The sequence below is a fragment of the Procambarus clarkii genome, chromosome 94, assembly GCF_040958095.1.
Source record: "Procambarus clarkii isolate CNS0578487 chromosome 94, FALCON_Pclarkii_2.0, whole genome shotgun sequence".
NCBI lineage: Eukaryota > Metazoa > Arthropoda > Malacostraca > Decapoda > Cambaridae > Procambarus > Procambarus clarkii.
The window spans coordinates 9,522,687-9,549,325 of NC_091243.1; the positions used below are offsets into that span (position 1 = coordinate 9,522,687).

The 26,639-nt window shown below is 45.4% G+C and overlaps 1 long non-coding RNA gene across 1 annotated transcript in view; it reads right to left on the minus strand.

Annotated features, from left to right (window-relative positions):
* Window positions 1-21,571: 21,571 nt before the first annotated feature.
* The window catches only part of LOC138359912 (uncharacterized), a 31,422-nt gene continuing 26,354 nt past the window's right edge, over window positions 21,572-26,639 (minus strand). Inside the window, exons 2-3 of the long non-coding RNA XR_011226137.1 lie at window positions 25,368-25,576; window positions 21,572-24,384 (exon numbers count right to left, since the gene is read on the minus strand). This is a non-coding gene — a long non-coding RNA (uncharacterized lncRNA). The remainder of the gene's footprint in view (window positions 24,385-25,367; window positions 25,577-26,639) is intronic.

Sequence of the window (26,639 nt, forward strand, 5' to 3'; positions counted from 1 at the left end):
AGATGTGGACATTTTGCTGGAGGCTTGAGGCTCGCTTCTGGAGGACCTTGACCTCACTTGAGTGCCAGACATCGCAGGGGGAAGCCGCGCTTCGTTGAGCTCCCGTCAGAAGGGAACCCCTAGTGATATATCTCTAAGAGAAGAGAAGTGTGCAGACGTGCCAGCTGTGGAATCGAGCTGGGGACGTGTGGTCTCAAGTCGTGGACGATAATTAGTGAATATTAAGCCGCCCGGAGGCATTATTGTGGGCTGTGTGGAGCGCCCTGACCAGACGCCGTCAGAGGAAAAGCGCCCTCGACCAGTTAATCTGTGGTAAGCACGATATACGCCAGTTCATAGTGATTGCATTGTAGTTGGTCGTGTGCCCAGCGACAGTAGCAATGTTTATTTATAAGTTAGACATGTTTTAATAAGGCAGAAGGCCTGAAATAGGAGAGTGAAGAGGGAGGAACACGGAGCGACGTCCGTCCTCTCTGAGCGCTGGCGGACGACTGAGGGAGCCGGCTCCGGATGGAGGAAGACCCTCCCAGCGAGTGAGGACGCCGCCGCCAGGCGAGGTGGAGTATGGACCCGCCCAAAACGGGGGAGTCCACTCTCACTGTATGTAGAGGACAGATAGAGGTTTGAGGCAAGCATATTGTGTGGTTATTTTTGTTTATGTGTTAAAGGGGAACGTTTTATTGGAGTGTCGATGGGTTGCAGGTTTGTCTTTTGGGGAAGAAGTTGCTGAGAACTTCGAAGCCAGCAGATGAAGTAGCTGATGAGACTCCAAGGTAGTGGAGCAGAGGACCTCGAGCTGTGAGGAGAAGCAGCAGTGAAGAGGAGTGTCACGTGCTTCTGTAGGGGTGGTGAAGCACCATAGTTACTCGAGGAAACTTCATGGTGTAGCAGCCAAGAGAGCTGTGGAGGAACCTAACAGAAGGGTGAAGCACCGTAGTTGCTCAAGGAAACTTCATGATAGCAGCCTGGAGGAGCTGCAGAGGATCCTGGTAGTGAAGCCCGGAAGAACCTAAAGAAATAGGGTAGTGAACTTCCAGAGGTGGAAGGGGAAGTTCTGGTGGATTACTAGTAGGGAGTTGATAGTGTTTGGTTGTCATTAGCGTGCAAGACGCAGTGAGAGGTGAGTGACTGTTGGCATTCTTGCGTCAAGGAGTTTTTTTTATACTGAAGTATCAATGAACATTTATACTGGTATATGTTATTGCATTCAAATGCTGGTTTTCTATATATATATGTTATCTTGCTGATGGTGCAACAGTGTGTAGGCTTGACCAACTTGAGGAAGTTAATAGTATCAGGTGGTGAACCAGGAGGTAGGATACCACTTGATAAGCTGATAATAGAGTTCTGATGGTATTGGAGTGCAACCTGATTGTGATATTATAGAGTATAGGATTCATTATTATTATATGTGTGTATGTATCGTGTATGTGCTTTCTTCAGTAAATGTGTCACAATTTGCTGGTGTTTGCCCTTGTCCTAGTGAGGCTTCCCAGGAGGTAGTAAAGAAGGAGAGAGAGAGAGAGAAAGAACCATGAACCACTGCTGTGGACAGGGTAGGAGGTAATACTAGTAAGTCATAGGGGGATTGAGGAGATCATATCTCATAAGGAGAGAGTGGGGAGTCACAGCGGCTCGAGTGGGTGTGTGCACGTGACGACGAGGCTAAGTGTTGGAGCCGCATCCCCTAAACGTGTGACGTCGAGCCCCTCTCCAAGAGCCAGAAACGCCTAGTGTGATCTCCTAGTGAAGTAAAAGCACTCTGCCGAGGTGTGGGTTGGGTTGTCCGTAGAGAAGGATCAACGACGACAACACCAACCAACCCACAGTCTATATGATAAATTGGGGGCCTGTGTCCGGGAGAGTGAACTGACACACCCACACCCTGTCCAAGAGTGGATTTGTACACCCTTGCTGAAATAAACTGTGTGACCGCAGGTGTATATTCTCTCTCTTGGGAAGACTCACAGGACAAAGATGGATAAGGTGCAAACGTTTGTGCAGTCAGGCAAGCCCGAGGACTTGGAAGGTTGCACGAGGGATCAATTGAAACAAATAGCAGAAAAATGTGGCATCAGGTTGAAAGCATCTAAAGTAGCTGGGATGAAGGATGAGATCCTGAGGCAGTTGAGAGCCAAAAGTGAAGCGGCAGAGCAAGGAGCCCAAAAAGGAGCTGAAAGTGGAAAGGAGGATGATGGGCAGGATGAAGTGAGATCCCAGGGATCGAGTAGGAGCAGCAAGAGTAGCTGCAGTAGTAGGAGTAGCCGGAATAGGAGCTTGGAGAGATTCCAGTTAGAGCTCCAGATGCAGCGTGAGGACAAGGAGAGACAGTTCCAGCTGGAAAAGATGAAATTAGAACTGCAGATGAAAAATGAAGCCGAGAAGGAAAAAGAGAAAACCAGACTGGAAGTAGAAAAAGAGAAAACCAAACTGGAAGTAGAAAAAGAGAAAACCAGAGTAAGGGAACTGGAGTTGGAACAAGAGAAAGAAAAAGAGAAAGCAAGACTAGAGGTCGAAAAAGAAAAAGAGAGAACAAAACAAATGCAGATAGAAGCGAACAGAACCTTGGCTGAGCAAAGGATTGAACATGGGTTGCCAGAGAGCACCACCCAGGTATCACACCCACCAGATGTTAGGGTTAGGGAGAAGGACATTCCCTTGTTTGTTCCCGAAGAGGCAGAGAGCTTTTTCGAGCACTTTGAAAAAGTAGCCAGCATCAAGGAGTGGCCACAGGAGGAATGGGCCCAGCTGGTCCAGTTAAGATTGACCGGTGCAGCCAGGGAGGCATACACCCAATTGTCACTGGAAGAGTGCCAGGATTATGCCACGGTAAAGAGCAGCATATTGCGCTCGTTTCAGTTAACCCCAGAAGCTTATAGGAAGCGCTTCAGAGAAATGATCAAAGTTGGAGCATGTACGTTTGCTGAGACAGCAAGGGATCTGGAAAGACGATTCCAGAAGTGGATTGAGGCTGCTGGAGTTGGATCTTATGCTGACCTGAAGCAACTGATGGTCATGGAGAAGTTCTTGGAGATGATGCATCCCGAAACAAAGTTCAAGATCCAAGAAGCAGGGATAATGGAGGTGAAAGATGCCGCAGATAGGGCGGATATGATTACTGAAGCATACAAGAGCTTGAGGGAGAACAGAGTGAGAAGTGAGGCGAGATGCAGCAATGGCAGATCCAATGGAGTCTGGGGAGGAAGAAATTATGAGAAACCCAGAAGAGTCTGGGGTGAGAAAAATTTTGATAAATGGGCAGATAAAAGTAAGTACCCTAAAACTCAGAAGAGTAGGTCGCGCACTTCGTCTGAAAGTGAAGATGGAGGAGCTAAACAAGAAACTAATCGTTATCCTGGAAATCAAGAGTCCAGTAGAACCCCACAGAGTGCAAGTAGTGTACCTGGCCCGAGGAATTCTCATGTGAGTGGGCAGAGTCAGAGCTACTCTGGTACATATAGAAGAGATTTTTCCCAGATGAGATGTTACAATTGTAACGGATTGGGTCACGTGATGCGAGATTGTCGGCAGGGCAAGAGAGTTGTGACCCTGGCCATGTGTGACCCCCGAGGTAAATATACTAATGTGTTCCAAGACAAACCACAGAGAGCGAACTTAGTGAACGAGAGGTATAGGCCGTTCATGAGCAAAGGTTGGATCAGAATAGGAGGCCAACCTGAGGTAGAAGTTGGTATCTTAAGAGATACCGGAGCTAATCAGAGCTTGATTACGAGAAGCCTGATTGGGAATGGTCGACGGTTAGCTGGCAGTGGGAAGATGAAAGTATATGGGTTATTGTCTGAGAGTGACATGCCCGTTTGTACTGTCCAGCTAAGGTCGGAATATGTGTCGGCAGAGGTGATGTTGGGAGTGTGCCCCGACATACCTATTCCAGGAGTCCAAGTGATCCTGGGGAATGACTTGTGTGGGACAAAGGTGTTGCCAAGAGTCATAGCGGAGACTGTGCCAGAGGAGTGCCCAGAAGGCCACTGCACGGGTGGGACACCTGAGAGTGTGAACCTGACTGACATCCGAGGAGATGCGTCAGGAGACCGCCAAGCCATTGAGTACCCTGTCTCGGTAGTGATGAAGACAGAGGTGGCCGACGAGGAAGACACTGGAGAAGGTGAGACAGTGTCGATTAAACCGGTGGAAGATATCGATGTAGATATATCATGGCTATTTGATGAAGGTCCAGCCCAGGAAAATGAAGTCTCGGTGAGGTCAAAAGTGAAGATGGCCCAGCCGAAGAAGAATCAGGTGAAGAGAGCGGACCTGAGTAGAGCCCGGACTGCTGAAATTAAGAGTCGGAAGGCGAATGCAACTGTGCTGAGTGGGAATGAGGAAAGATGTGGACAGACTGAGGACGGAAGTAGAACGTCAAGTTGTCCACGAGCGCAGAGGCATCTGGATAGTAGAGTTAAGTTGTTTGAGGTGTCAGGAGTTGACGTGTTTCACAGAAAACCTGAAGAAAAGATAGTGAAGAAGAGTAGTAACCGAGAAGGTGAAATGAGAAGAGACAGTATGTGTGGAGAGATGCTTACGAGCACACAAGGAGAGGTAAAGCGACATGTACGGTCGAGTGCTGTTGGATGTAGCACAGCGCTCGGAGAAACTTTTAGGGAAAGACGAAGAGTTGAAGGAGAAGAAATGGAGTTGTATAGAGGTGAGAAGTGTGGGAAGAGGATGATGATGCAAGCATGGAGGAATAGAAGAAAGCCGAGGACTCGATGGAGGTCAAACAGGATGAGGTCTCGGATATATGAGGAGACGAAAGGGAGGAGCGTCGGTGAAGACGATGGAGTGAAGTATGATGACAGGAGACGAAAGTATAATGGCAGTAGATGGAAGAGTGAAGACGACAGAGGAGGTACAGACAGTAGATGTCTGACTCTGGACGTGAAGAGAAGACGAGGAAACGGAGGGTGGAGACAGTAAGTAGAGTGGGCCAATGGATTGCAGGCGTCCAAGGAGGACAGCCTAGCCAAGAGGTGCCAGAGAAGTCAAATCGTTTGTGAGAAGACCATGTTCTGGAGAGTTGTGAGCCGGATGTTGCAAGGTGCAACGAATTATTTGTAGACTCCTAAGAGAGTATATGGGTTGAAGAACGAGACAGTGTGGTGGCGGATGTATTATCCCGAGCCTAGCCACTAGAATAACTCTCAAAAATAAGGGGAGGGGAGTGTTATGATCTCAGCCTGCAGGAGAAACGAGTCTCCCTTCTTGAGAGTTATTCAGCAAGCCTGACCTAACTAGAAGGTCTAGCAAGTATTGAGGTGATAACGCATATGTAAAATAGTTGGTTGGATATGTGTAACAGTTTGAGATTATGGGCAATGCAGAAGAAAATAGATAAATGACTGGCTAGGAGATGTGGACATTTTGCTGGAGGCTTGAGGCTCGCTTCTGGAGGACCTTGACCTCACTTGAGTGCCAGACATCGCAGGGGGAAGCCGCGCTTCGTTGAGCTCCCGTCAGAAGGGAACCCCTAGTGATATATCTCTAAGAGAAGAGAAGTGTGCAGACGTGCCAGCTGTGGAATCGAGCTGGGGACGTGTGGTCTCAAGTCGTGGACGATAATTAGTGAATATTAAGCCGCCCGGAGGCATTATTGTGGGCTGTGTGGAGCGCCCTGACCAGACGCCGTCAGAGGAAAAGCGCCCTCGACCAGTTAATCTGTGGTAAGCACGATATACGCCAGTTCATAGTGATTGCATTGTAGTTGGTCGTGTGCCCAGCGACAGTAGCAATGTTTATTTATAAGTTAGACATGTTTTAATAAGGCAGAAGGCCTGAAATAGGAGAGTGAAGAGGGAGGAACACGGAGCGACGTCCGTCCTCTCTGAGCGCTGGCGGACGACTGAGGGAGCCGGCTCCGGATGGAGGAAGACCCTCCCAGCGAGTGAGGACGCCGCCGCCAGGCGAGGTGGAGTATGGACCCGCCCAAAACGGGGGAGTCCACTCTCACTGTATGTAGAGGACAGATAGAGGTTTGAGGCAAGCATATTGTGTGGTTATTTTTGTTTATGTGTTAAAGGGGAACGTTTTATTGGAGTGTCGATGGGTTGCAGGTTTGTCTTTTGGGGAAGAAGTTGCTGAGAACTTCGAAGCCAGCAGATGAAGTAGCTGATGAGACTCCAAGGTAGTGGAGCAGAGGACCTCGAGCTGTGAGGAGAAGCAGCAGTGAAGAGGAGTGTCACGTGCTTCTGTAGGGGTGGTGAAGCACCATAGTTACTCGAGGAAACTTCATGGTGTAGCAGCCAAGAGAGCTGTGGAGGAACCTAACAGAAGGGTGAAGCACCGTAGTTGCTCAAGGAAACTTCATGATAGCAGCCTGGAGGAGCTGCAGAGGATCCTGGTAGTGAAGCCCGGAAGAACCTAAAGAAATAGGGTAGTGAACTTCCAGAGGTGGAAGGGGAAGTTCTGGTGGATTACTAGTAGGGAGTTGATAGTGTTTGGTTGTCATTAGCGTGCAAGACGCAGTGAGAGGTGAGTGACTGTTGGCATTCTTGCGTCAAGGAGTTTTTTTTATACTGAAGTATCAATGAACATTTATACTGGTATATGTTATTGCATTCAAATGCTGGTTTTCTATATATATATGTTATCTTGCTGATGGTGCAACAGTGTGTAGGCTTGACCAACTTGAGGAAGTTAATAGTATCAGGTGGTGAACCAGGAGGTAGGATACCACTTGATAAGCTGATAATAGAGTTCTGATGGTATTGGAGTGCAACCTGATTGTGATATTATAGAGTATAGGATTCATTATTATTATATGTGTGTATGTATCGTGTATGTGCTTTCTTCAGTAAATGTGTCACAATTTGCTGGTGTTTGCCCTTGTCCTAGTGAGGCTTCCCAGGAGGTAGTAAAGAAGGAGAGAGAGAGAGAGAAAGAACCATGAACCACTGCTGTGGACAGGGTAGGAGGTAATACTAGTAAGTCATAGGGGGATTGAGGAGATCATATCTCATAAGGAGAGAGTGGGGAGTCACAGCGGCTCGAGTGGGTGTGTGCACGTGACGACGAGGCTAAGTGTTGGAGCCGCATCCCCTAAACGTGTGACGTCGAGCCCCTCTCCAAGAGCCAGAAACGCCTAGTGTGATCTCCTAGTGAAGTAAAAGCACTCTGCCGAGGTGTGGGTTGGGTTGTCCGTAGAGAAGGATCAACGACGACAACACCAACCAACCCACAGTCTATATGATACCGGTAACCCATCTGGTATTATATACGAGGATACCTGCCTAACGAATACATCAGCCAATATGTCTTCCATCAAACTTTTTCATCTTAACGCCAGACAAACGCTCAGCAAATTCCCCCGTATTTACCATCACAAAAATTCTCAGAAGCGGAGTGGCCAAAAGTTGCCTCGGATAATGTGCAGTTGTGGGTAGCGAGCCGCTGTCATCACGGCCTCAGCTGCCGCCCTCCTGGAGACTTGCTACTAGTAGCCACCAGGCTAGACTATCATCATGGTAGCTTAGAGGAGTTACTCTGGTAGCTTAGAGGAGCTACTCTGGTAGCTTAGAGGAGCTACTCTGGTAGCTTAAAGGAGCTATTCTGGTAGCTTAAAGGAGCTACTCTGGTAGCTTAAAGGAGCTACTCTGGTAGCTTAAAGGAGCTACTCTGACAGCATAAAGGAGCTACTCTGGTAGCTTAAAGGAGCTACTCTGACAGCATAAAGGAGCTACTCTGACAGCATAAAGGAGCTACTCTGACAGCATAAAGGAGCTACTCTGACAGCATAAAGGAGCTACTCTGACAGCTTAAAGGAGCTACTCTGACAGCTTAAAGGAGCTACTCTGGTAGCTTAAAGGAGCTACTCTGACAGCCCTGAGGCTTCTTCTGAGACTGCAGTCTTTTGTGCTACGGACCAGGTGCTCACCTGAGCACCTGGTCTCGTGCACCTGCTTTAGGTGTTCTCATTGACTTTTCTGGTGCTGTTTTTATTACTATGTTCATGTGATATAGATGTGTGTGGTTCTTGTTTTGCTTTGGTATAGTGCTGATTTGTTTTGTATAGGTCAGGTGCTCAGGTGTTTTGTTATTGTATTTGTGTGTTGTTTTCTATAAAAATGGTCATAGCCTAGTTCCTGGAGAATTGTCAAACACAGTCACACTACTGATTATAACGACACCTAAACTGGCTGAGGATAATTGGTCTTGTGATTGCTTGTGTGTGTGTGTGAGCAGCCCATCCTCTTGTTGTGATAGAACTTATATGAAAGATGAGGACCATAGTACATATAACCTACGTATATGTACTATGTAGTACATAGTTCATGTACGTCGGTATATGTACATAGTACATATACCGACGTACAACACAATTAGAAAGTAGAAATCGGTACTATTGAATTTGGACAAATAGGAAAAGAGATTTTCTACTTATATTGCAAAGAGAAACTATACTAACCTGACCTTCCTGGGACGTGTTATCTGAGGTCTAATATAGTACATATATGTGCTATACTAGGCTTAGGAATAGTTAAGTTTACACACAGAAATCACAATAGCGTGATACATCAAATGAACAAATCCACAAGGGCCGTGACGAGGATTCGAACCTGCGTCCGAGAGCATCCCTCATCGAACCCTCGTCACGGCCCTTGTGGTTTTGTTCAATAGTTAAGTTTGTTTTTTCAGGATTCTATAAACTGAATAGTACACAATTTTACTATTTAATTGCTTAATACGTCCATGTTTGTACTATGGGTGAACATAATGTTGACCAGACCACACACTAGAATGTGAAGGGACGACGACGTTTCGGTCCGTCCTGGACCATTCTCAATCGACTTTGAGAATGGTCCAGGACGGACCGAAACGTCGTCGTCCCTTCACCTTCTAGTGTGTGGTCTGGTCATCATACTTTAGCCACGTTATTGTGACTCATCGCCTGCATATGGGTGAACATAGTTACAAAAAGAACTATCTACACAGGAGGACGGGTTGTTCTGCACCCTTCCCGTCCCCACCCCAACACCCGACAACAATTTCCAGGATGTGTTGGGGGTAATTGAGTCATTTACCTTAGCCTGGTTTGGGTGACGGGCGTGGCGGGGTGGTGGGCGGAGTGGCTGTCAATCTCAGTCAGTCTGTCTCTCTCTCTCTCTCTCTCTCTCTCTCTCTCTCTCTCTCTCTCTCTCTCTCTCTCTCTCTCTCTCTCTCTCACACACACACACAAGCCCTGGCTTTCCCTGGTAGATGCTTGCAGCGCCTCGTACATCTATGTCGTACCTAACAGCCAGAGTTGCCAAATAAGCCGAATTTTCATAAACAATTATTTTCAAAAAATTTATCTTATGAAATGACACTTTTTTCATTATTATATATGAGACATTTTGGTTATTTCAGTACAAACTGACAAGCTAACCTTGCCGAATTATTATTTAGGTAAATCTAGGCGTAAGTTAGAAATTGCCTGCCTACCTACTTATTCTCCTATCTACATATCTGCCTACTCTTACCTACCTAGGTGCCTACATATATGCCTACCTATCTACCCCATATAGCTGCCTGTCTACCCCATATGCCTACCTATCTACCCCATATGCCTACCTATCTACCCCATATGCCTACCTATCTACCCCATATAGCTGCCTGCCTACCTTCCTACCTCCCTTGGAGGCTGAATCTTCCGTATTCCATTTCCCAGGATGGTGGAGAGCGCTCACTGTGCTGATGGAATAATGCGCCTCATCTGGTATTCTCCCCAGCGCCCTCTGGTCTTTTTGCAGGATAGACAAGGGAGAAGAATACTCCAGATATACGCTTATGAAAGTGTGTGTGTGTGTGTGTGTGTGTGTGTGTGTGTGTGTGTGTGTGTGTGTGTGTGTGTGTGTGTGTGTGTGTGTGTCGTGTGTGTGTGTGTGTGTGTGTACTCACCTAATTGTACTCACCTAATTGTGCTTGCGGGGGTTGAGCTCTGGCTCTTTGGTCCCGCCTCTCAACCGTCAATCAACTGGTGTACAGATTCCTGAGCCTATTGGGCTCTATGTGTGTGTGTGTGTGTGTGTGTGTGTGTGTGTGTGTGTGTGTCGTGTGTGTGTCGTGTGTGTGTGTGTGTGTGTCGTGTGTGTGTCGTGTGTGTGTGTGTGTGTGTCGTGTGTGTGTCGTGTGTGTGTGTGTGTGTGTCGTGTGTGTGTGTGTGTGTGTGTGTGTGTGTGTGTGTGTGTGTGTCGTGTGTGTGTGTGTGTGTGTGTGTGTGTGTGTGTGTGTGTGTGTCGTGTGTGTGTCGTGTGTGTGTGTGTGTCGTGTGTGTGTGTATGTTATGTATACGTGTGAATGTTCATAAGAATCAAGGTAACTGCAAAAGGCCTTTTGGCCCATACGTGGCAGCTCCAAGTTTTATCCTCCCAAACTCATTTATTTATATGTCTAACCTGCGCTTGAAACAATCAAAGGATCCTACGTCCATTATGTTACACGGTAATTGACTCCGCAAATCGACAACCCTGTTACCAAACCAGTATTTACCCAGGTCTTTCCTAAATCTAAACTTTCTAATTTATACCCATTGTTTCGTGTTGTATTATATGTTGATGCATTTAATACCCCTTTTCTTTTACCCCTTCATCCATTTGTATACCTAAACCAGTTTACATGGAGACTATTATTGAAACCGAAATATGCTTTCTGACCTAAACGGGCTATTCATGCCCGTGCCACCTCTTGGGTGGCTTAATCTTCGTCAATCAGCTTTCAGACCATCACAAGTAGCTAGATAACTACCCAGGTGGTCTGAGGGTGGGTGGATAAGCACATATGAGTACAAGGAGCTGAAGTATGAGGGGAACTTGGTGAGATATGAGGACGGAGTTTAGGAACAGTGTCCAACTATTTGTACCATCGGGGATTGAACGTCGATCATGAGAGAAGTGAAGCCGTCGCTGCACCGACGAATTTGTAAGGTCAGTGACTTATTTTGTGTATTTGAAAACATTTACAAAACAGAACAAAAATATTAACAAATGATGTTGGTCTGCGGCCTTGATAGGCTTCCCAGTCTCCTCCCTCACCCCCCCCAGCCTATACCCCCTCCCCACCTCACAGCCCCATCACCTCCCCCTCCCCGGTGATGGAGGGGGTCCTCCCCCCCCCATGTAGCCTTCCCCAAGCCCAGTCCCTCAGCATTCTCCATTCAATTTAATTATTAACCGGGACTCGATCCCCACAAAGTCACTCCATTAAAAGTATTGACTTGTTGCATTGTATTTATTCTGTCTGATATTTGTAATAACTGACGACGTCAGAGTGGTGAGGAGACAAGAGACACAATATTAGGAAGGCACGTGTTTATATATATATATATATATATATATATATATATATATATATATATATATATATATATATATATAAATATATTATTATATATATATATATTATTATATATATATATATATTATTATATATATATATAATTATATATATATATATTATTATATATATATATATATTATTATATATATATATTATTATTATATATATATATATATTATTATATATATATATAATTATTATATATATATATATAATTATTATATATATATATATAATTATTATATATATATATATATATATATATATATATATATATATATATATATATATATATATATATATATATGCGGAAAATCCACAGAGAAATATGAAATGAGGTGAACGTTTCGGCTTGTTAAAGCCTTTGTCAACACCAGACTGACTCTGGTGTTGACAAAGGCTTTAACAAACCGAAACGTTCACCTCATTTCATATTTCTCTGTGGATTTTCCGCATAAAATGATCAGTGTTTTGTGATCGTCAATTGCATATATATATATATATATATATGACAGTGTCAGACTACGGAGGAAGAATTGAAACAGGAATTTCCTTAAGTACTTTCTTATATTAATACATCTTCAGAAGGAATGATGTTGGTCTGCTTCAAGCTGTCCGCCAGGTTTTACATCTTCCCTCTAGTTCAATGGAGGACCATTGGACTTGCTGTATGCTCGAGGTCGAATTCATCTGGATGTTGATTACTGGTGTCAGCCCCGGAATGAACACAGCCTCAAACGTGCAAAGCCTCCTACGATCCTCAGCACGTGTGATTATTGTCGTATCTTTCAATATGTCTTGGCGATTCAGGATGGTGTTGAGAATGATGTTGGTTAATACATCCGTTTTGCAAATGAAGTGTAAGACCTCTTCTCAGTGTATTCGTCGCATGTTCCGTGTAGCGTATATTTCGGAGCGCACAGTCTCCTGTGCTGCATTCGTGTTGATACCCTACATTAGTACACCTCACTGTGTCAGAGGAGGCAGAGATGTTATTGATCATAATGAGACAAAATGTACGAGCGTTGTTATAATAAATGACAGGACGAATCCTTGTGTTTTCACTGCAAGGTTTACAATTCCTGTCAATTATATCTCGTATAAGCTTCTCGTCCTTCTTGTATGCTTGAGTGAATGTATTTTTATAATACACTATAGTGTCTTCTCTTTGGGGGCCGATTTTCCACCCCTGGGCCCTGATTATCCTCAGTCAAATGGCGTCTTAGCTTCTTACGATTTCATCGAATTGTGTATTGTTGTAATCGTTGTTCACGACAATTTGGCGGATTCGTTCTAGTTCGTGGCGCAAGAGCTGCCTAGAGGAGCATGTACGTATTGCACGACCTACATACGCGTTGATGACCCGTCAGTGCTTTCACTCTTTCCGTTCATACATTTTCCTGCATCAGTTGGTTTACGATACACATCTGTGATGAATCTACCCGAGTTGTCGAGAACATCGAGAAATGGAATCCTGCCTCCTTCACTTTTCTCAACAGTGAACTTTAAGCCTGAGAATTCTTGTAGCTTGTCATGAAGCCTCTTCAATGTATTATCATTGTCAACACATACGAATATGTCGTCAACATATCTGGAGTAGACAGTAGGGTTCAGCCCTTCCCTCTCCATGACAGACGACTCCACATGGGACATGAATGCCTGGGGGAACAAGACCTCAATGGGGACCCCATTGCCACACCATCAACCTGCAGGTAGAGTTGACCCTCTGGGCACAGGAAAGGAGCTTCAGTGGTGCAGACCTTCAGCATATCCCGTAAGACATGCAGGCGATGAGTCACAATACCGTGGCTAAAGTAAGTTGACCAGACCACACACTAGCAGGTGAAGGGACGACGACGATGACCATTCACAATCGACTTGAGAATGGTCCAGGACGGACCGAAACGTCGTCGTCCCTTCACCTTCTAGTGTGTGGTCTGATCATCCCGTAAGATAGTTCGAGGTCCCTTGAATGGAGGGAGGTGCTCTTGTTGATACACAGGGTTCAATATCGTGTTTATGATCCTTTCCAATGGAACGTTAGTGAATAGACTTTCAACGTCAAGGGAACCTGTGATCCCACGGGGTTCTCTCGTTTTCAGAACGTCAATAAATTCCTCGCTAGAGTTTGGCAACAAATCTTGTGCTTTCTCCATTTTAATGTTACGCATCGTCAGGTGCGGACTCTATGCCGGTGCTGCACACTCAAAACTTGGTCTGATGTAGGTTGTATAAAAGCGTTCTGAAGGCCTTGTTATCTAGGTTGATGGAGGGTATCCTGATATTTGTTATGTTGATATATGCTGCCGGTATTATTTTGCTAATGTGTTCCCCAGGTTACATTTTTGCTGTTGTGTTGGTTCCCAGTGACTTATCTGTCAGCTGCCTTCCTCTCAGCCCATACTGTCTTTGGGGTCTCCCGCTATACAACCCACAACCCCCTCCACCTATATATTATTATATAAGCAAGCGTACATTGGCCCACTGACTTTGAGTCAGAGTGAGTCACATTAGACCAAGTCATATTGAGTCTGACCGAGTTACATTAATTCAGACTGAGTCAGAATGAGTTAGACTCCTTCACAGAGAGCCACGGGATAACATGTCTGTCGACGAGAGTGAGACGGGTGAGAAGTGAGCCCGGGGATGGACGAGAACTCATTAAGCAGCAAGTTTGAGGGAGACAATATACAGTAAATATTGAGCACGACCCGCCCCGAGGGCCGCCCCGAGGGCCGCCCTGGGGGCCGCCCTGGGAGCCGCCCCGAGGGCCGCCGCGAGGGCCGCCCCGGGGGCCGCCTGCCCACCAACGCCACACTCTCCAATTGGAAATGTTCCTTCAGATGGTTTTCAGGAATCCTAAGATATCCAGTGTTTTCTCTGGAGCATTCCCATTCCCAGTCCTGGACCAGCGACCCGTCGGTGGGCGTCCCTGAGTGTGTGTGTGTGTGTGTGTGTGTGTGTGTGTGTGTGTGTGTGTGTGTGTGTGTGTGTGTGTGTGTGTGTGTGTGTGTGTGTGCAAGTTCTTACAATCTTGTGTGTCGTAATCATGTCTTAACCTGTATCATTTTTACCCTGTTACAATCTCCTCAGCCCATAATTTTAAAATAAGCCTTGTTGCATAGCTCTCAACTTTTTATATTTTCCTTTCTTACTTTTTTTCTAATTGAGGATTCCACTTTAGGGTTTATGTGGTGAGCCTGCCAGGATGGTAGCGTCTCTCCAGCCTCCCTTCCTCTCTCTCTCTCTCTCTCTCTCTCTCTCTCTCTCTCTCTCTCTCTCTCTCTCTCTCTCTCTCTCTCTGTCTCTCTCTCTCTGTCTCTCTCTGTCTCTCTCTGTCTCTCTCTCTCTCTCTCTCTCTCTCTTTATGCGTATCGCCGTTAAACTGGCATATATACCTTAGGGTCCTGTGGCGCATTGGAAGTCTATTCAAATCCCAGCTTTAGGAGTCTTGGGTTCATTTCTCACGGTAGGAGAGAAAAGTCTCTAGTTACCTTATGCCTCTGTTCACCTAGCGGTAAGTACAGCTAGGCAAGTGTTGTGGGTTTGCATCCTGGAGAAGGTCAGTAGATGGCCCAAGGAAGAACTCGATGAACCGAGCAAGCCTTTAGGTAGTTCAGTAGGATAAACTTCTATTTTGAATGCTAAGATCACCACCGAACAAAATAAATGGTACCCTGAAAAGTAGCGATTTACAAAAATCCACGTTTTCTATGCATAGTTTGGTTCGGTGGGGTGGCTTGGGTTTGTGCGTTTTAATACCCCTTATTTTGAACGTTGTGGCAAATCAGGAGAACGGGTTGTCTTGTAGCTCCAAGGAGTGCCGGACCAACCGGGGTGTGGTGGGTATGTGGCCCAGCGGCCCGCTCCAAGGAACAGCCTAGTGGACCAAACTCTCACAAGTCAAGCCTGGCCTCGGGCCGGGCTTGGGGAGTAGAAGAACTCCCAGAACCCCATCAACCAGGCATCAACCAGGTATCAACCAGGTACCTGTATAGAGTCGGGTAGTCCATGCCTGTCTCCAGGCTTGTGTAAACATGTCCTTGTTGTGATGTTGCAAGTCAAAGGTGTGTTTGTAGTGTTGCAACAATCACTACCACTATATACGAGTGCTTCTATACACCCACACACACACTCATGGCCACTCCTTTCTCGCCACCATCTAAATGACACGGTTCTGTCTATACGGGGCGCGAGACGGGAGACAGAGGGACGGGAGAAAGAGACGAGGTGGAACATGGGAGACGGAAACGGAGACGAGATCAGATGAATGGACCAAAAGGCGCCAACAAAAGACAGGAAGAGGAAGATGCTGAGCCTTCTGACAGCGTCTGCTGGCCTACCTCCCCCCTGACTGACCTCCCTGGCCCTGCCTCTTCCCCTTTACCTACTCCCTGGCCTGCCTCCCTGGCCTGCCTCCCCCCTGACTGACCTCCCTGGCCCTGCCTCTTCCCCTTTACCTACTCCCTGGCCTGCCTCCCTGGCCTGCCTCCCTAGCCTGCCTCTCTAGCCTGCCTCTTCAGATTACCTCCCTTGGTCTGCCCCAATGGCTTACTTCCAAGGCCTACACATTTGGCCTGCTTGCCTATCTGGCCTGTCAGCCCCTTTGACCTAAGTGTCCCCCCCTGGCCTACCTGCCTATGTCTGGCCTGCCTCGGCCTGCTTGAATCGGCTATGAAAGTACTAAAAAAGAGGCCACTGGGAGAACTGAGGAGACCTGCGGCGTCTCTCCCATTGTAAATGGGAGAGACCCTGGGAGAAAGTTTACATACATTGTAAACCAGGATACCGCTGAGGAATACACAAACCAGTCTCATTGCACACATGCGGGTAATGATGGTCTGGCGCCCTCTGAGTAAAGCAAACAGAGTAGAAGCAAAGCGTCGCCAGCATCTAGAAGTAAACACTTCGACTAGCTTCATCTCAAGTAAACAACTCCAACTAGAAGTTCCAACTAGGCAACTAGGTGGAGTACTCCACACGGCCCGAGTATCAACATCCATGTCTCAACCCAGGTAGGACAAATTCTCCTTTGGAAATGCAGGCGATGAGTCACAATAACGTGGCTAAAGTATGTTGACCAGACCACACACTAGAAGGTGAAGGGACGACGACGTTTCAGTCCGTCCTGGACCATTCTCAAGTCGATTGTGAAACGACTTGATATTGTGAAACGAATGTAAAACGACTGTGAAACGATGACGACGAACGTCGTCGTCTCTTCAATTTCTAGTGTGTGGTTTGGTGTACTAAAGGACTCTTCCGAACACCAACATGCAACACAGGTGCACTGAAGCAACACAACAGTCTTCAACCAACCACCACTAGTCACCCAGTTACAAATTTGACCCATACCAAATGTGTCTGTTCTTCACCATCCTACACCCACAGACAACAATGTACTTAAATGTTACCAAAGCCGTCAAAGATTGAGGAAAGATGTACACGTTCGTAAGTACTTGCGTAACTGCTTCGTGAATCCGGGTCAAGATGTTCAGACTGAAAAGCCACTTAAACCACATCCCCCCCGCCCCTCCCCAACCATTCACAAATACCATGCACGCTGCGCTACTCGAACGCAAAGAAAAACAGATACACACAGAGATCACACTAACGTGATGCATCAAATGAACAAATCCACAAGGGCCGTGACGAGGATTCGAACCTGCGTCCGGGAGCATCCCAGACACTGCCTTAATCGACTGAGCTACGACAGGGTAAAAACAGTTGAAACCGAAGTTCTACTGAACTTACTGGATCCCGCAGCCTCTCCAAGGCACAAACCAGGATTTTAAACCAGGAAACCAGGAAGTCAAGTGTCTGGGATGCTCCCGGACGCAGGTTCGAATCCTCGTCACGGCCTTTGTGGACTTGTTCATTAAAAACAGATACAATCCCAACCCGAACGTACTAAATGCCCCCTCTTGATCTTCGTGACCTGGAAGGCAAAACGAATAAAAACATCACTCACATAATGTATACGAATCATCCACTCGTCAACGCCAGACCTTGTTTTCATAATAAAATCATAGCTAACTTTCAAATATAATCCCGTCTTCCAAAACTTTCATACACAGCAGTACTGACTGCATCACTAAACCAAATTTAATTATTTATTTATTTATATATATACAAGAAGGTACATTGGGATTGTGAGGATATATAGCATAATAATTACATTCTTGTAAAGCCACTAGTACGCGCAGCGTTTCGGGCAGAAACTACACACAAATATACATACAAATCATTATCACTCTCAACATGAGGGAGATCTCTCACTATATAAAAATCAATGGGTAAATATCTTCAATCAACCCAAAAATTAGGTGGCATTTACTTTTTTTATAAAAAAAAAAAATTGACCTGATAAAACTCAAATTCCGGGACGTCAGACATAGAAAACGTAAACCCAAGAAAGAGCACGGATCAGCTGACGCTATAAACACAACATCCGGCCCTAGCAGCCAAGACATCAGGTCTAACATCTGGGGCCAGATTCACGAAGTTACGCAAGTACTTACGAACGTGTACATCTTTTCTCAATCTTTGACGGCTTTGGTTACATGTATTAAACAGTTTACAAGCATGAAAACTTCCCAATCAACTGTTGTTATTGTTATAAACAGCCTCCTGGTGCTTCGGAGCTCATTAACTGTTTAATAATTGTAAATAAAGCCGCCAAAGATTGAGAAAAGATGTACAGGTTCGTAAGTGCTTGCGTAACTGTTTCGTGAATCTGCCCCCTGGTTTAGTCGTTGCCTTTGTATCATCTGAAAACGACAACAACACCGTCTAAACGTTGCTAAGTAAACACTAGCGTGCCATTGTGACGCGTCGCCCAACGTTACCACCCGTGATGTCATAGGAAGAAGAACCTTAACGGAAATTACACGTACCGTAAAGAGGAATGCTTCCCCACTTCCTATTGACGTGCTGTCCAGGATGCAGTTCTCTTTCTATCTAATTCAAGAAGACAGTGATACCGCGAGCCAGTGTGGCCAGTTGTACACTAAACTACCATACTGCGGTGCGGCCACGAGGTGTCTGTCGTCTGATTGCTCGTCAGAATCGACGCCGCTCCTCTGAGCATTCACATTTGCATGAAATTTATTTTGCCCTTGAAAAGGCTTGATAAAAATATTATTATATTCTGATTTATATTATGAATATTCTTCTGGAAAAGATGGTGACCATAGAGCAGCGCTACCTCCTGCAGTACATTGTACAAGGTAATATTTAAGGCCTGGGTAAACATTTAGGAATTCACTCGTGCCAGAGCGGATAGTATTGCTGCGTCGTCGATAGACGCCGACCGTTAATACTTACACTGCAAATGTTCCCGTATGCTCAATATTCAGGGTTTTATGCTGAGCCTCGTGTTGCTTGCTACTTGTTGACGTTTAAATAATACGTGATGGAGTAGCAGGTGGAGGACAGACTGCTGGGCGGCCATGTTTTCTCCCTACTTGTTGTTAAGTACTTGGCGGCTTTACTCGCCTCCTTGACCTTGTAGCTATATTGCGGGTACCTTTATGGCGAGGCTATGACCGCTATAGATATCTAGGCGATGAAGAGGTACCTGGCTGGGAGGTGGAGGTACCTGGCTATGATACTGTGGTACGCTACATGGAGTGAGCTGATGCTAGACTATTCTCCAATTCCATCTCCGCCGAAGTCTGAAAAGTTTGTAAGCATAATGGAGGTTGCTCGGGGTCCCCGGGAAGCGTTGCGGAAACAAGCACGCATCTAGGGACGCGCCTAATCCGGCTCAGGGCCTGGCTTAGGAGGTGGATTTTACATGAGCAGAGAGATTGTGAGTGTGTTAGTGTGTGTGTGAGTGGGGGCGGCAAGGAGTGACGGAGGGAGAGGGGGGAGACTACAGAAGCGTGTCTCTCTCTCCACCACAGCTCCGCTCCACTCCAACAAAACACCCTCCAAAGATTGGGCTCACATCTGGTCGAGTCAAAAGAGAGGATGGATTGGGGGCGTAGGAGGGAGAGGAAGCTAATGCCACTCGTAAGCATATAAGTGGCCAGCCAGGTCTCGGGACCAAAGACCTCACAGACCGTGCCAAAGACCCCCCACTCAGCGAGTCACAAAGACCAGGAACGGCTCCATAGCGGTCCCACCGACGCCGAGTATCATTGGCAGTTGTGGAGGACTGGCGGTGTTCCACTTGGTCCGTCGCTGGGGGTTCCTCTGGCGGGCCCCGTACAGTCTCCCGCCCACAGCCTAGTTTCTTTTTCTTTCATGTTTTCACGGTGAAGACGGTGGCGCTACTCTGGGGATGGCTTACAGGAGAGGAGCCCGCTGATGATGGTCGATGACAGCGATGAAAGAAGCAGCAGTTGTTCCTTAAGAGTCTCTCACAAACTTGAGGAGACGAGGGTAAAACTCGCTGCTGGACACGAAACTGGAAAGTGCTGGTCATTAGGGTGATTGGTTGGGGGTTGTTAGAGTGGGGGGGGGGGGTTAGGGTGGTGGTTGCGGGCTGTTTGGGGAGTTGTTAGGTTGGTTTTTGCCGGATGTTTGGGAGAGGGGGGACGAATCAAGAGGATGTTGAGATCTTGTTAAAGAGTAATCTACACCAGATGCCCATTGTCGATTACTCACCAGTTGATCACTGTGCATTATGCACCAGCTGTTCATTCTAGATCAACTCTGGAAAAACAGCGTCATAAAATGTGTCTTTTCACTTTCGTCTACGTTATCTACCCTTTTTCACCTATCGACCTTCCCTCACTCATTTTTCTCTCACCTTCCCTCTCATCTACCTTCCTTCCCTCTCACCTTCCCTCTCATCTACCTTCCTTCCCTCTCACCTTCCCTCTCATCTACCTTCCTTCCCTCTCACCTTCCCTCTCATCTACCTTCCTTCCCTCTCACCTTCACGAGCACACAAGACTTTGATGAGGAAAATAACAACATGTTCATGCACTCAATCCCGGGTCCGGATTCCTGGAAATTTAATAATCATAACAAAATGTATAAAGTACCAGTAGCACTTTAATATCGAGGAAAGGCTTGGATACCGCGGAGATTCCAGGAACACTTCAATCGGCAGATATGGTTTCACTACACAAGGGAGGTAGTAAAGCCTTGGAATATAAATTATTAGTCAATTTCCACTAACATCACACATAATTAAAGTTTTTGAAAACGTGACTAGGAAACAAAGCTCTAGTCTTATGGAGAACAATGAACTTCACAACCCAGATCAACATGGAATGGGAAGATCCTCTCTTTCACAATTACTCAATCACCTTGACAAAATCTGGGAAGCATTAGCAGAAAAACAAAATGCAGATGTTGTATACACAGACTTTGCAAAGGTATTCTGTAAGTGTGACCATAGAGTGATAGCCCATAAAATAAAGAAATCAATAACAATAACGGGTAAGGCATAAAAAAATAAAAAATAAAGTTATCACAAGTCGAGCCTGGGCCCAGACCGGGACCGGGCTCGGGGAGTAGAACTTTTGCATTCCCTCTTCATGAATGCTCCTTCATTCCTTCACGCCAGGTAATCCTGTACTAGAAGAAGGAAGTGAACTAGTCTGAAGCACTGACAATCACTGCATCATTCATAGGTAGTTCTCCTGAGCCAGTGGGACTTAAAGCACGCCTGTGTAGAGACACTCTTCATGTAATGACCCGGTACACCACTCCTGTGTAGTGGCACTGTTGGTGTAATGGCCCGGTACACTACTCCTGTGTAGTGGCACTGTTGGTGTAATGACCCGGTACACCACTCCTGTGTAGTGGCACTGTTGGTGTAATGACCCGGTACACCACTCCTGTGTAGTGGCACTGTTGGTGTAATGGCCCGGTACACCACTCCTGTGTAGTGGCACTGTTGGTGTAATGGCCCGGTACACCACTCCTGTGTAGAGACACTGTTGGTGTAATGGCCCGGTACACCCCTGGTGCGAGGTGTCAGTCGTGGACTAGTGGCAGCCATTACCCCAGCGTCGGGAAGCGGTACTGCTATAATGTTCACTTACAGCAACACTCTCTCTCTCATATGTCTGGTCTTCTGTACTTACTGCGGCCAGCTAATCATATTTTGGCTTCCAGGAAACGTCTCTGGTTCTCTGTGTTTCCTCTCGAGAAGGAAAGAAGGCAGGAGGGAGGAAGAGAGAGAGAGAAGAAGAGAGGGAAGAACAAGAAGAGAGGGAGAGACAATAGGGTGAGGTAACGATACTGGAGGGAGGCAAGTAGGGAGGGGGAAAGGGAAACACTAAAAGTTCCAGCCAAAAAAATAAAAACAGAAGTCAGATATCACTTTATCAGTTTCAGCCATAAGCCAGAAGCCTCTCAACCAGTCCCAGCCACAAGTTAGGAGCCTCTCTGTCCCAGCCACAAGTTAGGAACCTCTCTGCCCCAGCCACAAGTTAGGAACCTCTCTGTCCCAGCCACAAGTTAGGAACCTCTCTGTCCCAGCCACAAGTTAGGAACCTCTCTGTCCCAGCCACAAGTTAGGAACCTCTCTACCAGAGAGGCTCCTAATGCTCCTTTTTTCAGGGATATTCCTGCGCGGGCCCTAAGCCTCTGGCTGGCCCACTAAGTGTTGCTTGTTTCTGTTTTACTTGGGCGGAGTATGAGTATTTATGACTCGTATGGTCGCTTCAGTAAGATTTTGCCCCCATGTGTTTAACAACTTCTTCAAAAGGTTCATGTTCCTTCAGATATGCCAGCTCGGGTTTTCGGGGTTTAAAGAGTTCTAGAGATTCCAGTACTGTATTTCCAGATGTTTCACTGATTAAAGATGAATCAGAGGTTTCAGAATTTTCAGATACTTTAGCCCCTAAGAGTTTCAGACATTAAAAATTGTCTGAAATTAGAGAAATTACCAGTCTCCGTGGTGTAGTGGTAAGACTCGTCTGGCGTTCCGCGAGCACTTTGTCATGGGTTCGTATCCTGGCCGGGGAGGATTTACTGGGCGCAAATCCTTAACTGTAGCCTCTGTTTAACTCAACAGTAAAATGGGTACTTGGTTGTAACAACGATTCTTCGCGGCGGGGATCGTATTCCAGGGACCTGCCCGAAACGCTACGCGTACTAGTGGCTGTACAAGAATGTAACAGTAGTAGGCATCCATCAGTCTCAGGAGACTATGATGTGCTCTGGAGTGGCCTCACTAGGGCGCAAAGCCAGGGTAGGTTGATACGGAGGAGAAGCTGTTACCCAGGCAGCAGGTCCTCCCTCTCCACGGCGCCGAAAGTCCCCAATGGAAAGGCAATCGCCAATACGATCGGTTCCAGCGCCGTCGCAGGAACTGAACATGAATGTAACAACTCTTGTATATATCTCAAAAAAAGAAAAGATGTTGGGTCTTCGGGTTGAAACCCTCCAGCAACTCTTGGCGAAGTTCGACGCTCTTACTGTCGTCCTCTCCTTCTGCTGCTGTTGCGTGTCAATATTGCGCGAAATTGCGAGTCTCTTTGTGGCGGGTGTACACAGTTTCACAATTTCCCGTGAGGTCTCTCTCGAGTTTTGTCGGTCAACTTTTTGTTTACTTGAAACTGTTTGTCCAGCTTCACCGAAGAGTTTTAAAGACTTTTGTTTTTAATTTTACAGTTTTCCTCTGCCGAGTTTTCCCTTGGCTGTTATTATTCTTTAGGCTCCTCGGGGTCATATTTTGTGTGTGCTTTTGTTTGATTACCTTCACGGTTACTTGATAGTTTGTCTTGACTTTTTGTATGCTGTTTAACTTGAGTATACCTGAGTGTACCTGGGTATACCTGGGTGTACCTAGGTGTACCTAAGACCAGGCTTATGTGTACAAATGATTAAAAAAAAAACCAGGTCTCAGATAACTGTACACTGAAAGTAAACTATTCAAGAGAGGGTTTACAGCTACACTAGCCCTAAGATCAGAAGGAAGGCTTGGAAGTCGAGGAGAAGCATTAAAGCCGAAAACTGCAGTAGGCAACGGGGCCAGAAGATGAGGGAAGAACAGTAGGAATAAGGAATAAGAGTGAAGAGGAGAACAACATCCGAAGGGGAACAAGAGCCGATAAAGGAACAAGAGCCGAGGGGAAACAAGAGCTGAGGGAAACAAGAGTCAAGACAAACAAGATCTTACCATTCTCTAACAGCCACCTTCCCATTTTCTGTGACATCCACCTTCCCATTTTCTGTAACACCCACCTTCCCATTCTCTGCAACATCCACCTTCCCATTTTCTGTGACATCCACCTTCCCATTCTCTGCAACACCCAGCTTCCCATTTTCTGTGACACCCACCTTCCCATTCTCTGTGACATCCACCTTCCCATTTTCTGTGACATCCACCTTCCCATTCTCTGCAACACCCACCTTCCCATTTTCTGTAACACCCACCTTCCCATTCTTTGCATGGGAATTCTCTGAATTTGGTATTTACTCCATTTAAGGTAGTTTAAGGCCTACCGTAAACTAATATAGTTCCATAAACATCATAACAAGTGTGTTATATAATAATTAGCACTAGTTAACTCTTTTTGGAAATAAGTGTTATTTCCTAATTAATTATTTTTCCCCGCAAACTTTGCTTTTGTGACCAGTATTGTCATATTTGGAAATTATCTTTTATCCAGAACATTTCAGACAAATTCAGAGTTAAGTAAAATTAGAATAATTTCTAGAACTTTCTATAATTTTCTAGAACTTTCCAGTAATATAAATAATAGTATAAATATAAGGGCCTTACACGTCCATGAAGAACAGAAGAAAATGTATATATGCTGGTTATCATTGTTAATGTAATTACCTAAGTGTAATTACAGGATGAGAGCTACGCTCGTGGTGTCCCGTCTTCCCAACACTCTTGTGCGGCCACGTCTGTGGTAGAACATAATAATAATAAAAGTTCACTTGAGTTCCAGCAGCCTACCTGTAGGTATGATGAGTATGGCTGGAAGGTCATCAGAGACTTCATAATGCTAGCAGCACTTGTGATGGATCTCCAAGATGGTTTGATCAAGTTTCCTTTCCGTCTTTCCCTCTGGGACCGCAGGGACACCAAGACGGACTTCCACTGGCGGGACTGGCCACAGCAGAACGAGTTGTCTGTGGGGGAGGAACAATGTTAAGTGGGAGCCACTGGTGGGCCCCCTGGAAGGAGCCTCTTGTTGAATCATTTGTGACACAAAGATTATTGATGTGTGTATTTGTGTGGGTGATTAAATATGTGTATGTATATATGTATACGTATGTATATGTACATGTATGCATGAGTATGTGTACATGTATATATATAACATTAATAATTTTGTAACTAGCGTCAAAAGATTGTTATTTGCTTAGCTAAACGAACTAGAGGGTTCAGTTGCTGAACCGATTATGTGCCTCTGTAATCCTTTACACCACCGCCCACGGGATGGGCATGGGGTGTATAATAAAGAAAGAAATTGAATTGGTGCTCATGTCACCCCTGCACATCAAATTGGGCTTTATAATACATGTTTTGTAAAGCTCTAGATCAGGAGTCGGTATATTAGTGGCTTTATGAATTGTACTCTACGTATTAGTGCCATTATATAATGCATTCTTTGTATTAGTATTGTTCTGTATTGTATTCTGTGCATTGAACCTGTTCTCGCACTTTCTTACAGTCAATATTGACTTATTAAATAAGCGCATATGTGACATACTAAAATATTCACAATAAATTAGTATGTCACATATGCACGTATTTAATAAGTCAATATTGACTATACGTAAGTGCGAGAACGGGTTGGTGCATTAGTGTAGTTATGTAATGTTCTCTGCATATTACTGTTATGTAATGTTCTCTGCATATTACTGTTATGTAATGTTCTCTGGGAAATAGTGGCTTTATGTATTGTGCGTATGGTGCCATCATATTTCTCCACTGTTCACATATAATGTGTATATATGTACTCCTGCATAAATAAAATATTATTATTATTACTACTACTTCTTCCCTAAGCTGTCTGAGGCAAAATTCAAAGCTGGCGTCTTGTTCAGACCACTGATAAAGAAGAAAGAAGGTCCTGAAGAACAACAAACAATTCCCCCAAGATGCCCACCAGGAAGGAGTAAGCAGCTTGGAACAGCTTTGTCTCAGTGGTTCAGGGCTTCACGAACAATCACAAGGTCGTAAACTATGCTGAACCGGTTGAGAATGGTGAAGAACCACGGAACAAGGGACTCCAGCAGGTCCCTCATACTCCATATCCTTCACGCTCACCTTGGTTAGTGATGGGAGAACATCGGGGCGTACTTAGAGGAGCAATCCCTGGAAACACAAACCAAAACTGTCTTTATTTTCCGCTTGTTACAACTTGTAATAAAGTTGTTGCATCTTGACTTAACGTGTTTATGACGTATTAGAACGTTGTTACAATTTGCTATATTGGTTGTTATAAGTGGTTAGGAAGTGTTAAAACTTGTTCGAACGTTGTACCAACGTCGTAGTTTCGGTGTGTTTTTGGAGGAATTTGACCGATTGACCAGTGTTGATCAACATTGGTCAATCGGTCAACATTGTCACCAGGATATAATGCGCTGTGAACGCTGCTACTATCCCTTGGGCCAGATTCAGGAAGCAGTTACGCAAGTACTGACGAATGTAGCCTCGTGTCATGTTTTCTTTATACTGTCCTCGGGCCAGATTCACGAAGTTACACAAGCACTTACGAATGTGTACATCTTTCCTCAATCTTTGGCGGCTTTGTTTACAATTATTAAACAGTTAATGAGCTCCGAAGCACCAGGAGGCTGTTTATAACAATAACAACAAATGACTGGGAAGTTTCATGCTTGTAAACTGTTTAATAAATGTAACCAAAGTCGTCAAAAATTGAGGAAAGATGTACAGATTCGTAAGTGCTTGCGTAACTTCTTCGTGAATCTGGCCCAAGAAAACATAATGCGAGGCTACATTTGGGGGCTGATTCATAAGTGACTTATACTAAAATCGTAAACCATGAAAAGCTACTCACTTCTAAATTTGTTGTGTTTTTTTTTTATAATGTTAGTATAAATATGTTAGTTCTGATTCGTATGTTTTAATTTTATTGTATGTGAACGAAAAGATTCAAAGTCTCCCATTTTCTCTTAAGAAATAGGTCAATTTGAAAATATGACTGTGCAGGTCACAACATGTCTGAGAGAAATAATAACCAGCAACAAAAATTGTGTTACATTGAGTTATTTTCAGTTACATTTTCTGTCATAACTGAGACCGCTGATTTCATCAGTCGTCCAGAAGATAAATTAATATACCATAATCCTGAGAATCCTAAATATCAATATCTCGGCCACATTTTTTCCCGCTGTAGTTCACAGGCAAAAAATAA